Source organism: Euphorbia lathyris, chromosome 3 (genome assembly GCF_963576675.1).
Source record: "Euphorbia lathyris chromosome 3, ddEupLath1.1, whole genome shotgun sequence".
NCBI classification, from domain to species: Eukaryota; Viridiplantae; Streptophyta; class Magnoliopsida; order Malpighiales; family Euphorbiaceae; genus Euphorbia; species Euphorbia lathyris.
Window position 1 is genome coordinate 17722200 of NC_088912.1, and position 18354 is coordinate 17740553.

At 31.6% G+C, this 18354-nt stretch overlaps 1 long non-coding RNA gene across 3 annotated transcripts; it reads right to left on the bottom strand.

Annotated features, from left to right (window-relative positions):
- Positions 1-395: 395 nt before the first annotated feature.
- LOC136224502 (uncharacterized) lies at positions 396-2846 on the bottom strand. Of its 3 annotated transcripts, none has more exons than XR_010686466.1 (6): positions 2446-2846; positions 2218-2295; positions 1751-1857; positions 1280-1499; positions 737-1087; positions 396-573 (listed from the first exon to the last, which is right to left on the bottom strand). It is a non-coding gene; the product is annotated as an uncharacterized lncRNA (long non-coding RNA). The 3 variants fall into 3 exon arrangements; XR_010686467.1 differs by having other exon boundaries at positions 396-1087; positions 2446-2514; positions 2691-2839; XR_010686465.1 differs by having other exon boundaries at positions 396-1087; positions 2446-2843.
- Between the last annotated feature and the right edge of the window lie 15508 nt (positions 2847-18354).

The window sequence follows — 18354 nt, forward strand, 5'->3', positions numbered from 1 at the left end:
TCTAGCGACGGTTTATATGAGCCGTCGGGGTAAGTTTCTATAGGAACGGTTAGATTCTGGCGGTTTTGCGATGATTTTCTGACGATTTTTCGACGGTCTTGCGACGGATTTGAATTTTCACACAAACGGTTTTGTTACGTTTTACTGACGGTTTTGTGTTTAGATGCGTTTAAAACCTCCTCCAGACCCCTTTTTTTAATTATTTTTATTTTATATATAATATTTTTATATTTTTATAATAAAATATAATTATAAAATATCTTTAATGAATCAAATCAACTAAATTTTTTATCCGAAAATTATAAATACACTTTCATATATTATGTAACGGAGTCGATTTTCATTTCTTATACTATATATCCAAAATTGTCAAATTGATAGAACTACTACAACAATTATCAAAACTAATTCACTATAAAGTAAATCTGTCAATACAAATAAGTTCTTGTCAAATTTAATAGCAAGATCACCAACTGATAGGCGTTTGTGCTGATCTGAAAGCTGCGTAATTTCTTCTTCAACAACCTCCTTCAAGGATGGACCTTGATTGTCCTCTTTTGGCTCTTCCAATATCTGATTATCAGGTAATATGGCACAACAAAGAAATAATTCAACATGTTGGGTTTGTTGAACAAACCTAAAATGCAGAGCTCCTCATAGGCAACCCAAAGTATAGGATCTATATAGTCATTTGAGATAAGTTCACAGCAACAAAAGTAATGGAAGTCACAAGCACCTGATATCCATGAGAAAGATGACCTCCATAATTCTATCATGAGCTTTCAACAATGCAGTGTCTACATTTGAAAATTCGACAGACACAGAAAGCGACTGCACATTCAGTGCAACAAAAAAAGTGAATAACGAGTTTATTATGGTAAATATGCTAACAAATTAATGCAACCACTTTCTTTCTTTAGGACACTGCTCGGGCTGCATTTCGCTCTTTCTCCAAGTATAAGTAACTCTTAAAAAGTTCCACAAGTGACAGTAAGAAAACGTGTATCTACCTCCCCACTTTGCAGGATCCAACCAAAATGCTTCGAGTGCATGCTTCTGAAACAAGGTATCTGCCATGTCAATATACCTGAAATTGGAAGTTGCATATATAGGGAGTTCAAAAATAAATTATACAAATGTCAATTGTAAGAACCAATAGATTATTGTTTAGTTCAGATGGTCAATACGTCACCTTATACAAATTCAGATAGCCAAAAGATAGCAAGTTAAGAGGATTAACGAGACAAACTGTAAGTTCATAAAAGAAAAAAAAGCTTACCAAGTCACAAATTGCATAATGGCTTAGCAAGAACCGCAAAGGATGTAACTACATGCCCTATCCAGATACCTAATCCATTAACAATGTGTAAATGTTAAGTCATGTCAGGAAATTGCAGCAGATTCCCCCTCAAGCCGAATGATTTCACCGATTAGGGTGTCATGTCCAACACGGACCAGTTCATACATAGCAGCGCCAGAAATGCCATCCGCAACCACGACTGTTCCAGATAAATATCAAATCAAGTTGTCTTGGTGAAAGAAAATGAATGAAAATGAAACAAAATATAGAGCTGATAGCTATCAGTTGCATTCTAATTCATTTTGCAACATTGATACTTAGAAACAAAATGAATGGCTAAATTGACTAGTGTTGATATAGGAAATTCACAATGGAAGTACATTCTGAATTTAGTTCTAAGACTGAGTTTTACAAGAAAAGAGGAAAGCCATGACTACTTATTATACATACCATGAAGCAAATGTTTTTGAGCTCTAGCAAAGGAGTGCTCTGTTTTTCTTTAGTATCGGCTATTTTCTCAGTTGTCCAGGATGTGATAATGTGCCACATAATAGGCTCTTCATGGAAACAAAGGCATGACACGAAGAAACAAAGAACTAAATTAAGTAGAATTATGTCACCTTGATTTCCAAGGGAATTAAAAATTGTAAGTTGAGGAAAAGATGATCAAAACAAAATTCACAATATTCAGTGAGGAAAGAAAATATGAAATGCCACAACCAAATTATCAGAAATATTTAACCACAAATCATGTCACTTGTGACATTGCTTTTAATTTTTGGGTTACAATGTGATATTTCTTTTTACCATGAACGACCAACAGGATACCATGAACTACGTACCAACTTGTTATTTCCCAAGGCAAGGAAGATCTTCATCTTAAAATCTCATAATAGAAAAGGAACAGTAGCGCTAACCTCAAGTAGATGAAGTTTAGAAGCATGACTGAGAAGAACAAAAGCGAATTCGCCTATTTGTGCCAGAGACATTCCAGCCTACATCATTAATATGCCGTGAGTCCGAAAAAATGGTACTTAATTGCCATGCCAAGTAAAAGGATATTCAAATTCAGCAAGCATATCATATTAGCAAGGAAATTCAGTAAAGGAAAACATAAAAAAGGACATGATAGTTATGGAGTAGACCTGGAGGAACTGAAAAAGGGATCAGAACCCTTGCCTCCTCATCCGATCACTTCAACGGAACCCTAAAACCTGCCGACCAAACAAATGCAATAAAATTGCTAAGGTTTAGAGAATTAGAACTTGCCTTAAATTAGTCAAAACCAGTCCATAATGATATGTTGAAGAAAAGAACAGAATGAAGAAGAATTATAGGCGATAGAGATTGGAGAGCAAATCATAGATCACACGAGTAAATTGCCCCTCACACAGACTAATCAATGATGTGAAGTCACTTTGTAATGGAAGATTGGTAGAGGATTTGTGAAATCGCCGGAAGATTTGTGAAGCATACAAGATGAAGTCGTGAATTTGAGGAAGATGGAAAACGTGAAATCCGAAAGTGTGATAACACACAAACCTAATGAATCAGATTTTGGGCTTTTTTCCTTATAAGTTTTGAGGCTATTTAGCTATTGGGCTTCTAAGAGTTGAGCAAACTGTTATTTGGAGGTTTTAGTAGTGACGCTTTTTGTAAGTGCATTTAAAAAACTGTTGGTATAGATGTATTTTTTTTGTAGTGATAGGAGCCAATAGAGTCGCTCAAATTTTGGGTGGAACAGTTTTAGAGTGTAAACCTTCAAATTTGGAATCTTAGTGTTGATGCAGCAGTATATGTCATGACATCCAACTACAAAAATGAAGCATTGTCCTAAAAACTTACTACTCGGCATCCCACAACCTTCCTAGACCTAATGCGGCGAACTAGGAATTTTGTCAAATAGGATAGTCATAAACTAAATCCCTTTCTAAAAAGATTTAGTTCTAAAGACCATTTAACTCCATAGCAAAACTCTAAACACCATTGACGAGGATATAGAGACAGAGATCACCGCATGCTAAAAGAGAAGTTTGAAATGAACTTTATACCCCTCAACACTCCCAAAAAAGAGGTCCTTTATTGGATAAAAAATAATAAGCAAAACATCGACTATTGAAGAAGTCTATTCGATAAAGCAATAGAGCCTATTGCAACTTCCACAAGGGGGAAGGACATAGCATAAAGGACTGCAGACAGCTAGCCATTGAGCTATATAAACTTTCCGAAAGAGGGATATTGGATCACTTCTTAAAAAAGGAAGCAAAGACACATGCAACGGAGAGGAAAATATCTCCAATAAAAGAAAGAGCACCTCATGAGGTAATTAATGTCATCATCAGAGGACTCCTGATGGATCATATGACAAAGAGAAAAAAGGCATATGACGATAGACAATGACTGCGGGATTCTACATTTGAATTCTCATTCAGTCAATTAAAAAGCACGCCAAGATAGTCCTATGAAGACACCTTAGTCGTAGACATGGTGATCGAAAACTTCACAGTCCAAAGGGTCTTGGTTGACATGAATAGCTCAGCCAATATCATCACCCATAAGGCATACAAGGCTTTAAAAACTGATGCAAACAGAATGTTGCCCACCCTCTCCCCATTGGTCGGAATAAACGGCCACACGTGTTGAAACACAATTTCCACACTGATTTTGATTATGACAAAAATATTAAAAGAAATTAATATTCTCATAGTTAGTAAAACATTATAATTAAATGTTGATTTATTTGGACTAATGTTTCTGTTAAGTATATGTTTGATTATATGAAATTAAAAAAGGAATATACATAAAGGCATTGAAATTGGATCAAAGGTCCAAGGACCAAACTCAACCCAGTAACTGGAAGGATCTAGAAGCAAAGCCTATGCCACAGGAATACTTATTTCAGAAGAAAGAGATCAAGGCATAAAAGACAAGATCAACGTTGACTCTGGACCACTAACACTGCACCTCCATATAAAAAAAGAAGTACAAGGAGCAGACGGCATGTCCCCTGATCAACTTGGAATCTTTACCTCATTTGTGTAGACAGTTAGACTGCCTCTCTTAAGATCCAAAAGCATGCTGTCTCCTGGACGCTACGGAACAGAGAAGCTCAATGATTGGTTGAGTGCACCGCGCAATGTTATCAAACTTGGACCAGACCGTCCGGTTCGACCGGTTGAACAAAGAACTGACAGGATCTCCGGTCCGAATTAAACTGGTTTGTTATATTTACAACAAACCGTACAAAACCATAATCAAACCGGAAATCGGCGGTTAGACCGCAAATCGATATGACTCCGGTTTGATAGAAAGAATTTCATGCACACAAGATTAGTGCGTGAACAGCTTCCCACTACGCAAGTGATTGTTCCTATGAGTGTTGACCCATTATATATAGCAATTATTTTAGATTGGTTTCCCATTCTTTCGATGTGGGATCTTTTTTTATACTCTCCATAGCAAATCTCATCTCCTTAGTTTACTTTTTCCTTTTTCAGTTCTTTATTTTTTCTTTTTTCACATAATTCTTACCTTCTTATTATTTTTTTCTTTTATAGCACTTAACTTCTTATTCTTAGTTTTTTAGAAAACAAAAAAAAATCTTATTATTAGTATACCATATTATATATTAGATTATATAATTTATAAAAATAATTTAAAATGATATGTATATATATTTAATATATATAAATATTATTTATTTATTTATTACATCATGCGGTCCGACCAATCCGAGCCATCTGATCCGATCAAATGACCCATGATCCAATTATAAATCTAGTTTGATGTCCGGTCCGGATCTGATAACATTGGCACTGAGTACTGAGAATGAAAGCGACAGAAGAGAGCCTTTCCCTCCAACGATTATTTTGAAATTCGAATTGACATGCCTCAAAGTGTCAATATAAAAGCCCCATAATCTGCTCATTTTGGACTTGATCATCAATGCTGAAATCTAGAGAGAATTATCCTTGAAGTTCCAAAAGCAAAAGCAAAAGCTCATACACATTTATTGTATTCATTCGTGTAATAACTTATAGTTTTGCATTGTGTTATGAGTAAGAACAAACTTATCAATAGCTTAAGAAGATCAGAAGCTCTTATGTTCACTTTGGTTATAAGTGAATAGCAATAGAGGTAGATAGATAGTTGAGTGTTGAGTGTAAATGATGGTACTTTGCAGAGCCTCTATATCTATTGTAAGGGTTTGTGCTCTACCTGTTGGAAAGAGTTCACTAGTGGATTAAAACCCAAAAGACGGTATTCTGAGGACTGGATGTAGGCAGGAGGCTGAACCAGTCTGAATCGATGTGTAACTATTTTTCTAACCCTTTCCTTCTAACATATTTATACTGCTTGCTTTTGTATTTAAATCTATAACTTGTGCTTCTGACTATTATACTCAATAGCGTGTTTAACTAACTTACACAGAGGCCCTTCCAGTTAAGTGGCCTAGTGTTTAAAACATTCAGAAGCATAATCAAGCTTTGTTCCTGACTAACGCAGCAAACAAAGTTTGCCTCTGATTTCGAGTTTACCTTGTGCTATTGAACTAAATTTTGTGAGAAATTTATTAAAAGTTTAAATTTATCCAATAGTTCCATTCACCCTCCCCCCCTCTTTTTAGAACTAGATTCTATATCACAATGGACCAACAACACGGTCCTCTTACTAGGCAACATTAAATTACGGGTGGAAGTTGGAGATGAACATTCTGAATGGAAAACTAAAACAGAGTTCCTCGTGGTAGACATCACTCTCCCATACAATGCCATCATCGGCAAACCCTTGTTTTCGGAATCCGATGATGTTATCTCTTCTATGTGATGCTTAGCATGGAAAATACTTGTTGAATAAGAAATGGAGACAGGTTAAGGAAATCAGAATATTGCCAAAGAGACATATGTTGCCTCACTCTAAATGAAACCCAATGATGAGGAGATCCGGGAAAAGGAAAGAGAATGAGTCGAACTAGTTGGAGAAATCGAAACTGTTTGGCTGGCCAAGGGAAGGTCGGAAAAAGTGGCAGGTGAACTCCAAGTAGAGTCAAAAGAGAATATAATTGAAACTTTAAAACAAAATATCTCAGCATTATAGCCAATTCATGTGCCCCGAGCATTATTTCTTTTACTCGAGTGTAGAAGTACTCAACGGTCTCTCACCATACGATCACTAATGAATATGATTCACAACTGATAGGCTTGTGTTAAATTAAGAACGAGTTAAATAAGGAAATAACATCACTCCTTATTAAAAAAAATCATGATCTACATACACATAGTAAGCATATACCTAGCCATATTAGTATAGATATGTTTATTACTACTATAAGATTCTTTTTTAAGGGTTATAGTGCCTTTGTGTCAAGGCCTCCCAATATATCTTTTGCACCTCTTGCTATCGTTTGGGAGAATAATGGCCCTTCATCACATGGTAGTGACACTGTTAGCTTTCACACGTTAACAACAAGATCGACCTTAATAAGAATCGATATGTTGATGATAACATTATAATCCAATGTTATATCCACCACCATGAACTTTGATTTAACTATTTGTCGTCATTTATCATCTTCAAACTCAATAGAAAGCACTATGGTTCCAATAATTGGTACCTCGATGTTCGATGGTCCCGCCAAAGGAAAATTATTCTCATGTATTAGCTTATAAAGTATCTTCATTTTCTTTAAGACTTGCAACGTTAATAAATTTACTGAACTTCATGTGTCTATCATGATCCTGCAAAATATGAACTTATTAATGATGGCATAAATGACAAAGCCTTATTTTGCGAAACTCGAAATGATGGCTGCATATAAAAGTTTTCATCCATTTTTCCTTTCATCTTCTTACTTGAAAGAGACTCAAATGAGGATCATATCCCTTAACAAATGACATTTATTTCCCTATTGTATCTTGGGCAATCAGAATTTTCCATCCAAGATTTATAATTCCTCAGATTATGCTACTCATCCTCACACTATAAGGATCATATCCTTACCTTTGGTCCCTAACTAAGGAGACATTCTCTCGATTGAAGTGATTTACATTCAGTTGTTGAATGTCTATGTTTTTTGTAAAACTTATGGAATTTCTCCTTAGGGACTGATTCAACCGCTCTTCGAGTCTTTCCTTCATTTTTGTACTCAACTTTTGTTTGCTGCCCAATATTACGAACAACATGAGTGTGAGCCTCTATATAATGAGCATTCTCAAATAAATGTATTACTTTTGCCTCAAACCTATCAAGTCTTTATTCATCCCACATATGGATTTCAATTATTTTGTCTTTTACGACTTGATCCATTAGCATAATGTCTCTGTTTATAAGGTTCCATTCTATCATCGACTTGTTTTCCTTTCCTCTTTCGACTAGTGTACCTACGAAGAAAACTCTGATCCATAGCCATCAACTCCGCAAAAGTTCTTAATGAATCCATGCAACATTTCTACTTCATATATTCACAAGTTGTTCATTTTTTTAAGGTTGTGGCAACCTTTAAGTTTAAGTATTTTACAAAAGAGGCCATATGATGAAACCTTGTAAGATAATCTTTGAGAGGCTCTGGAACCCTTTTTCTGACATTATGAAGATCAATACTTATCCTCCGAGTCTTCATTTTCCCATAAATCGAGTTATAAATATGTCCTTTAAATGTTAGGATGAATCTATAAATCCCACAACTAGCTCTGTGTGCCACTCGTAAGCCACACCTAATAGGGTGGTGGGAAAATATTATACATCATAGCATCTTATTGAGTGTACAATTTCATTATGCTCATGAAATTTGTACAGTGGTCGTTTATATCCTCTATACCATAATAGTGAGGCAAATAATGATTTTTCCAATGAGGTGGAAAAGGAGTGTCAATGATGAGTTATGAGAGGAGTGCGTGAGATGTATATAGTAGCCCATTATTCCATCGAGCACCCTTTTATCCAGAAAGCATTGGAATAATAATTCATTATATTCTCATGTCAAAGTTTTTTTAGTGCCATCTTTGGGTTCAGCATTATTTACGGCTTGTTTTTCTTTCTTATGCCAAGTGATATACTTCTCTAGAAAAGCATTATTGTTGGCACTCTAATAAAAGCTTTTAGGCCTATCCCTTCTCTATTATTTCTTAGCTCAATGGAGGATGTCTTGTACTTTGTTGGGTAAGCACATAGCTATTGATTTTCCTGTTGTAATTACAATAAAGTCTATTGTGTATTTTTTAATGTGGCGAGTAACATTGCATTAGGATCTGTAACAAAGTTTTGATTTGTATCGAACTTCTCATTTGTATCATCCTCGAGATTATGGATTTTGAGGTCTTGATCGTTATGGTTTGAGATCCCTTCTTCTCCTCCCAATGTGGGATATAAATGCCTTTTAGATCCTCAAGTCGAGGAGTGGATGCTCCGGGTAGTTAGTCATCCATGATTTTGGAAAATGTCTCAAGTTGTTTGGGCTGGAGATTTAGAGTTCGTGGAGTAGGTTTCACGCTCACCAACCTAAATGTTGAGTTTGGTCCAACCTCCAAGTTGACTTATTTATTGGATCTCTATTGACATGCACTGGGGTGGCCCTCTTGGGTACACTCTTATGCCAAATTCATTAACCAATCAAAATATAAAAGTGGAAGGTCGCATAATAAAGGTATAAAAGTAGATATTACCCATTTATAAGTTGTCACAAGTTTGAAAGTACCATTCTACCTCTGGACTAAACGGTGGGTGGTTCTCTTCATGTTGGATCTTATGGGGTTCTCCTTATTTTTGGGTTTCTTAGAGTTGGACGGGCCTTAAAAATGGATTGGGCCTGTTGAGCGATTTCTGCAAGTGTACGGTTTCGCTTGTAGTAATAAAAAGATATCGAACCCACAAAGAACGCTTTTTAACGAAAACTTATTTTAATTCAGTTTGATTCACGTTTTAGGTTTATAATATGGAAAATGGGTTAATACACATATTTGCCCTTGTATTATTACGGAAAAACAGATATACCCTTATATCAAATAAATCCACAAAACTATCCCTATATTTTTCACAAACCTACAATTATATCCTAATCTAACAGATTTGTGTTGTGGCATAAACGGTAGAATTTTAAATAAATAATTTAATTTTTATTTATTTTCTTAGCCAATCAATTTATTACAGCTCACTCCTTTGACCATCTTCCCTCCCTACCCTCTTTCTCTCATCCCTTCTTTAATACTGTGTCTCTTCTCTATTTTTATCATCCAAATCCATGGGTGTGGCAATAAAATCCAGCACTTCCTTGCAATTTTTCATTTGTAGATTTCAAACCCCCCAAAAAATAAAAACTAATTTGTAGTGTTTTGTAAATTATCAAAACCATATCATCATCTTATTCACTTCATTGTGCCTTCAATCATGATTCTTGGTGCCTCACACCCGTATGCCCCTTTCTATCTCCTTCTTCCCCCAAATCTCACTCTCTCTCTATTTCTATAAATCCCTCACTCTCCCTTCTTCTCTCTCTCACCTGTAGTTCCTTTTTCTTCTTCCTCCTCTTCTTCGATTCTCTGTTCCTTTTCTTCCATTTCAATGGCCGCTTCTGGTTTTGAAAGCTTCGAGAAATGCCTTGAGCTTCAATTTTTTGGGGATGATCCGGAAGGAGGATGTTAATTGGGGCTTTGTATTCTTGATTTTGATTATCTGGTGAAAGTTATAAATGATGTACAATGTACTGTTTGTGTTTTGGCTGTTAATAACCAGTAATTTGATGCGTAGGAGAGAAAGAGGGGAGAGAGGGGAGATGGTCAAGGAGTAGGTGTAATAAAATGATTGGATAAGAAAATAAATAAAAATTAAATTACACATTTAGAATTCTACCGTTTATGCCACATCACATTTCTGTTAGATTAGGATATAATTGTAGGTTTGTGAAAAATATAGGGATAGTTTTGTGAATTTATTTAATATAAGGGTATATCTGTTTTTTCGTAATAATACAGGGGCAAATATGTATATTAACCCTATGGAAAATCGTTTAATGGAATTGGATTTTGAGATTGAATTAATAAGAATCAGATTAGAATATATGTAGAATGTTAGAAATCAATCCTATCTTGAGATTAAAGTACAAGATAGAAACATTTAGCGGTTAAAGTAAGAGAAGAGTTGTACTCGTTTGCATTAAGCAAAGATACCAACTTTAAACTTTGTAAAAATTATAAGTATGTAATAAGAGTAAATTCCTTCAATTAAAAGGCTTTGAACCGTAGAGAATCCCCCTGATGTTGAGTAGATTTCTACCTTGACCAAGTTTATACTTATTTTCGATAAGCCGACCTAACGATCATATCGTCCGTAAGAATGAACTTGCCCAAGTGTCCAACAAAGTTTCCTTGTAAAGATATGAATTTGACTACGTTTTAATGAAAACACCAAAACTTTACTTCGGATCATTTACCAAAGTAACTACATAAGAATTTATTGAATTGCATGAACTTTTATTAGATAAAGTGTAAATTGATACAAGTTTACAGAGAACAAAAGGCATGGAAGCATTCAAGAGGAATTAGTGAGTTCTAGGTCGTCAATCCTTTCCTCAAACCTCGTTAGAGTTTGTCAGGCTCCGGGGTCGAATCCGCTACTTGATCTTCTCGCTGAATCTTCGGAATAGAGATGATGTTTCTTCTACCGAACTGTAAACTAGTCTTCGAACAGATCTTAATCTAAATCTAATTGCTACTGTGTTTGTAGGTAATCTAAGAACAATTTGTGTACATCAGATTGCTTTTACAGAAATGAAATCTAATCTCTGACTCATTTATGAGTCAGAGTTTCTGCATAAATTCTGCACTAATCTTAATTAATCTAACTCTTGTTGAACTCTGAAATCAACTCTTTATTTATAGATGTTGAAGAGTTGTATTGAAGGGTCGTGTCCGCTGCGAAGAGTCATTTCTATCCACCCAAACAGACGCGTTTCTTGGAATTTAAACATGTGAAATTAGTTCTGGATCTGCTGCTGATCCTATCGAGATTACGAAATCTCTACCGTGATAAGGGGAGCAATTTTTGTGCTTCAAAACGAACAGGCAAAGTGCCTAAAAAAGGCGTGTCGCGATCGAGATTTGGGAATCTCGGTCGCGACCCAGAATCTCTACCGAGATTCTAGAATCTCTGCAAGATTCGGGATGTTCCTCCCGGTTCTGACTCCGTTCCCGTCTTCCTCGTATCGGTGTGCTGAATTCTTCGTCTTTTTGGCTCGTAACTTAGGGTTTTTCCTTCGTTTTTGATCCGTTTTCGCTCCTATTCGGATTTTACCAAATATTTAGGTACCTTGCATGAAAGAAACATATTCAGACGTAAAAGTAATCTAAATAGATACAAATAGCACGATTTCATAGCAAAACTGATGTAAATATTAATGATATTTTAGGTATATTTTGGGCTTAACAGGACCTCTATTTAGACTTGGCCTGAAACATTATATATATATATATATATATAGGAGAGATCAGGTGTGACACATTTCTTATGGTGTGACAAACCTTATACCGTTGGACTCGTCTTAATTAGACGGTTATTTCAAGATCCCAGAAGCTCAGGTAAAAAAAATTCCGGTGAATAGAATCCGGCGATTTGTTTTTCTGTGAGAAAAAATATCCAATTTTTTTTTAAAAAATTCCAGAAAATCAAAAACATTATCCTGAGAAACTTTAATTCTTGACTCAAAGTGAGATTTCTTACGGTTTAGTCTCAAATCAACGGAATCCGTCGATTAAGTGGGCGTTTTCCGGTGAGAAAACAGAAAGTACCCAGAAAATTCTCAAAAAATTCCAGAAAATGTAAAACATAATTTTGAGAAACTTTAATTCTTGGGTCGAAGCATGATTTCTTACGGTTTAGTCCCAATAAAACAATTTCCTTAATTTTATCCATTTTACATGCTTCAACAATTTATTGGGTCAAAACCGTAAGAAATCTCGTTTTGAGCCAAGAATTTTTTGATAATTTTCTGGGCACTTTTTGGTGTTACCTTTCAGCACTATGTGTTGCAATATTTTGTTGGAACAATATAACAATTCTGTTGGAACAATATAAATATTATGTTGGAACAATATAACTATTCTGTTGGAAGAATATAAGAATTAGAATTATTTTCTAAATAATATAACTAATATAAATTTGAAGATACTATATTAAATACTAAGAAACAAAAATGAAATTGAAGACATAAATAATAAAATTGATTTGGAACAATTTGTAAACTGATTTATTATGTTGGAACAATATAAGTATTATGCTGAAATAATAGAACTATTTTATTGAAAAAATTGGTACGTTGATTTATTCTGTTGGAACAATATAAGTATTATGTTGGAACAAATGGTACACTGATTTGGAACAATTTCATACACTGTCGGAACAATGTAAGTATGACAAAAAAATATGCCCAGAAAATTATCAAAAAATTTCAAAATATGTAAAACATCATTTTAAGAAACTTTAATTCTTGGCTCAAAACGAGATTCCTTACGATTTTGACCCAACAAATTGTTGAAGCATTTAAAATGGATAAAATTAAGAAACAAGTTTTATTGAGACTAAACCGTAAGAAATCTCTCTTCATCCCAAGAATTAAAGTTTCTAAGAATAATGTTTTACATTTTCTGGAATTTTTTGAGAATTTTCTGGACATTTTTTCCGTCAAAAAACGCACACCCGGATTCCGTTCACCGGAATTTTTTTTACTTGAGCTTCAGGGATCTTAAAATGACCGTCTAATTTAGACGATTCTAATAGTATAAAAATTTTCGAAAAACGAGGTTAGAAATGTCGGGAAAATCTATTTTAAAGAAAAGAAATAAAACAATTTTCTCTATCATCTCTTTTCTTTTATTTACAAATTTGTCACCTTGCCCTTTTCAATTATCATTAAAACTACGTAGTTTTGTTATGTCACACAATAAGCTAATTGTCACAGCCTAACCCCTTGTCATACTGGATCTCACCCATATATATATATATATATATATTAGCTGTGAAATACTGATACAAAAGAACAAATTAGAGTTATGCTTCCGAAATGGACATGGGAAATGCATAAAAACAATGAATTAGAGTTATGCTTGGACTTTATGGACTTTATGGGATTGAAGAGAAGCTTAAAGAAAACGCTTACAAAAAAGATCCTACATATATATTTTCCTATAGCTTTCTTATTCTGAACACTTCAGACCCAAACCCCTTTCACTCTTACGTTTACACACATTTTTCTAAGCTATACAACACTTTTGAGACCATTATTCGTAAAAAAAAAAGTAATGTTTTTTTACGCTTTTCAGAATTGCTTTTAGTTTTTTTTAACAATAAAAAAAAGTAATGTTTAGTTATGTTTATAAAACAATATAAATTAGGTGTTTTGATGTAAATAGTAGTTGTTTAAAAATTCATATTTATAGTTTTTTTTTTCGTAAAAAAGTTTTGGTATTTATTCAATGTTGACAAGTTACATTTCCAACATTGACCATCCATGATTTATTAATATGAGGTGTTCAAATGTTTTATTAGTGTTTTTTTCCGTGTCTTTATCTAAAAAAAATAATACTTTATATATAAATTTAACGAAGTTTTCTAACGATTAATGAATACTCAAATCACTTTTCAACTTTCCCAAATCTAAATCTATTTTTTCTTGGACAAATGAATTATATACATCACTAGTCGAAAACCTGTGCGATGCACGGGATACGAAACTTTTATATAATTTAGATAAATAAATAAATTGATATATTTACTTTTAAGTAATTTTATATCATGCTATGAATTTTTTTATATTATGTATATTTGAAATTAATATATATTTTTTATTGATAATTCAAATTAAATTAATTTTGAAAACAAATGATTAATTTTTTATAGAATTTTAATTAAAAGTAAATGATTTATTTATTTTTACAAAATTCAATGTTTTGTACTTTTTAATAATTTTAATACATTTTCATATTTTGGAATTTTATGAAACAATAATAAAAAAAATTAAGAAATATAATGAAAAACTAAAAGTTGAATTAAAATACAATTAAAATTAAATATTACATTTACGATACAAAAGAATTACAATATATGTTAAACAAAAATTGAATTAATACAATTAAAATTAAATATTATATCTACGATATAAAAAAAATTACAATCTATGTTAAAGTGGAAGCAACATCAATATATTATGCTACAAACTATTACAATCAATACTTTTCTAATGTTGCATATGAAGAAAATTTATCAATTCAATATGTTACATATAAAAAAATGAAAGTCATAAGAATTAGTCACAAATTCATCTTTATGATAATCATCTAGCTTGATGGAATTTCATGATCACCAAATATTCGAATTCAATTATTCATTCTGCTACAATAACCCAATATATCCAATTGAATCAGCTTAAGGTGATGATTTCTCATATTTTCATATCGTAATATCTCATCAAGACATTCAATCAATTTGTTCTTCATTCTTTCACTATATAAAATATCAGTCAGCTCGCGGATATCACTTATTTTATTTCATTAATATTTTCTAATAATTATATATTCTTGAATTTTGTAAGCAAGAAAAACAAATAAAAGAATAGAAAACAAAAATGAATGGACAAAAAAGATAATTATGAGAGAACTATCTTCCTCTCGTTTTTTTTCGAAAATAAAAGAGAATGTCAAGATATAAGCATATAAAGAGGGGAGTGAAAATATTTTTGTCCATTAATTAAAATTTTATTTTTTCTTAATGAAGTATTAAGTCTATTCAGTAATAAAAAACGTTTTATAATTAATATGTGAAATTAATTCTATTAATTAGAATCATTATGCTCAATATTTGAGAATTTGAAGAGATTCAAATAATAATAATTTTTAATTAATATTTTTCAACAACTTGTCCTATGACCATGTTTCATTTTCATATGTTAAAAACTCTTGAAATACTAACAATTTTGTGCAAACCATAATATAATAGTTAGAAACTATATAAGACAATATTGCAAAATCAATTATCTCAATATCTCATAATTAATGTACATTTTTAGGATTTTGATATTCAAAATTTATTTTTGTTTACCTTCATTTTGACTTCGTATCTAGCATAATCTAAATTCTTCAAGAATAAACATCTTATCAAATGCATTAGACGCTTACAATCTCTTTGTCTAGAGAACTGGAAAAAAATAACTTCTTGATAATAATAATAATAATATAACATAATTTATAATTGAAATAAACTTCCTCATAAGTATAATATTTCAATACCTCTTTAATATTTTATTCAATATGTCTTAAACTTCAATGAACAACTATTATGTGAAATTTTATATCTATTTGTACCAAAATACATAAAAATAAAAAAATACAATCCATATCAGTTAGATAAACTCAAACTAAAAAAATATCAACAGGTTTCGATTAGAAAAATTAATCTAACTTCAATTAAAGTTAAAAATTGAGTTTATATAAAACCGAAAATCTAAATTTAGTTAGAGTTAACAATCGAAACGATAACACTTAGCAACATATACTAAAAAAGAATGCAAATATATAAAATCTTTATTTTAGTCATTTTGAAAAAAAAAAGACAAATAAAAAAGAAAACATGGATAAGGTAGCGAGAGGTATGGAACCTTAGTAACGACATAAATGGAATTTCATCTCTGAAAGATGAAACTATAACAACTATTGTTTAATAAAAATAAAACAATAACACAATTGTGAACAAAAATAACTACAACATATGAAAAAAAAAATCGAATAATTACCTTGAGAAACGTAAGAATTTATTGTAATTTTTGACACTTTTATATTTCTCAATTTTAGTTGTCCATGCATCTTCTATTTCTATCGGATTTCTTCAATTGGAGATACGAGTTTGGAAAAAAAAAGACAAATAAAAAAGAAAAACATGGATAAGGTAGCGATAGGTATAGAACCTGGGTAACGGCAGAAATGGATCTGAAAGATGAAATTATAACAACTATTGTTTAATAAAAATAAAACAACAACACAATTAAGGAAAAAATAAATACAACATATGAAAAAAAAACGAATAATTACCTTCAGAAATATAATAGCGGAATACTATCTATTATGCTTTATATAGAAGTTTATTTGTGACTTTTGGATTTACTTTGTCTTGTGTTTTTTCATCTTCCCGTAACTCTTACTTTGTTTTATTATTTTAATTAATGGGCTAATAATTATTTAATTTATTATAAATATAAATCTATTATTTTTATTAATTAAATCTTTTTAAGCTTGATTTTTTACTACGTTGACAACTCATAAAAAAATGCCTCTAAAACACTTCTCCTTATTTCTCTCTGCTTCCGCTATTATATATAAGGTCTGTTTGGTTCAGCTGTTAGCTAATAGCTGTTGCGGTTGCTGTTAGCTGTTAGCTGTTTGCAGTTGCAGTAAGCTGTTAGCTGTTTGTTATTAGCTGTTTAATTACTAGTGTTTGGTAAAATTATATTGAACTATTGCTGTTCGGATTTAAAATGTCTAAAATGGACATATTTTAAATTAATCAACGATGAAATTATAAAAGAAAAAATGTGAAAAAATGCACATAACGTTTACAACTAGGAATAATTTTACTATTAATGTCTAAAATAGTGCAATTTTACCCATAACGCTGGCAACTCAGAACAATTTTACCCCTAACATTGGCAAGTTGGGTCGATTTCAGATATTATTATAAAACATAGATATTTTATTTCTTATTATACACCAATTGCACATACCAGTGGTTCTAAAAAAGAGATTTCAATTTTTTTTATTTAATAATAAAATTGAAAATTAATATTTATAAATTCAATTAAATATTGGAGTTTTTTTTGTTCAACTCGTACAAAAGATAATATTTTTTTTTATTTTCTTAAAAAAAAATCACGTCTAATCATATGTTTGTGATATGTTACTAACGATGATAAAATCGTGCACATGTGAAGTGTAGATGACAATATTCATGACCAAGAAGACAATTTGATAAATTATTTCTCAAATTGACCAAACTTGTCAATGTTATGGGTAAAATTGCTTTTGACTGCCAAAATTAGAGGTATAATTGAACCATTTTGGACGTTAAGGGTAAAATTGCTCCTAGCTATAAATGTTGGGGGTATTTTTACACCTTATCCTATTATAAAATAAAAAAATATGTTACACAAATTAATAAAAATAATCTATATAAAAAATAAAAAATTTATTGAATGCAACAAAACCTTGTTTTCCGGTAATTATATTGTGGAAATATAAATAATGTTAAAGAATAAACATATTTTGTGGAAATAAGAAGGATAATTCTGTCAATAACAACTAACTACAAACAGCTGTTTATGAAAAGCTCCAAATAGGAGCTTTTCGTGAAACGCTCCAAAACGCTGCAGTTTCCAGAGAAAATGTTAAACGCTGCGGTTAGATAAACCTAATCAAACGCTATATTTTCTGCGGTTTGGAGTGAAACGCTAAACGTTCCTCAGAAAAGCTGAAACAAACACCCTCATAGTATAGATTGCTAATAAAGGTAGAAAAAAAACAGTTGAACTACATAAAATTTTATTCTTGTATTGCATGCCTAACCTTTTTTGTTTCCCTATCAAACTTTAATAAATAATTGATACAATTTTGACGTATCAAACTTATTAATAAATAATTGATCCAATTCCCAACATTTTATAATATATTTAATTTTTTTTCAAATTAAGTTATGGAGTTGTTGAATTTGTTTCCATCAACTATTCGGTTATTCTATTTGAAAGTGATCCAATATTTTATTAGTGGTTAATCAAACCTAAGATTTATAAAGATAACAAAATACTCTTATATAAAATAAATTTAAATTTAAATAATAAATATGTTTTTATTAATTTTTATATTTTTCAAATTTTCTCTCTTTACACTATAGATGTGGTGAAAATGTTTTGTTGATGGAGAAATATCATAATATATCTTAAAAAGTATAAAAAATAATTAATTTAATAAATAAATTAGGGATTTTGTATTTTTTATTATTGTTTTTTTTGTAGTCTGTGTTCATAT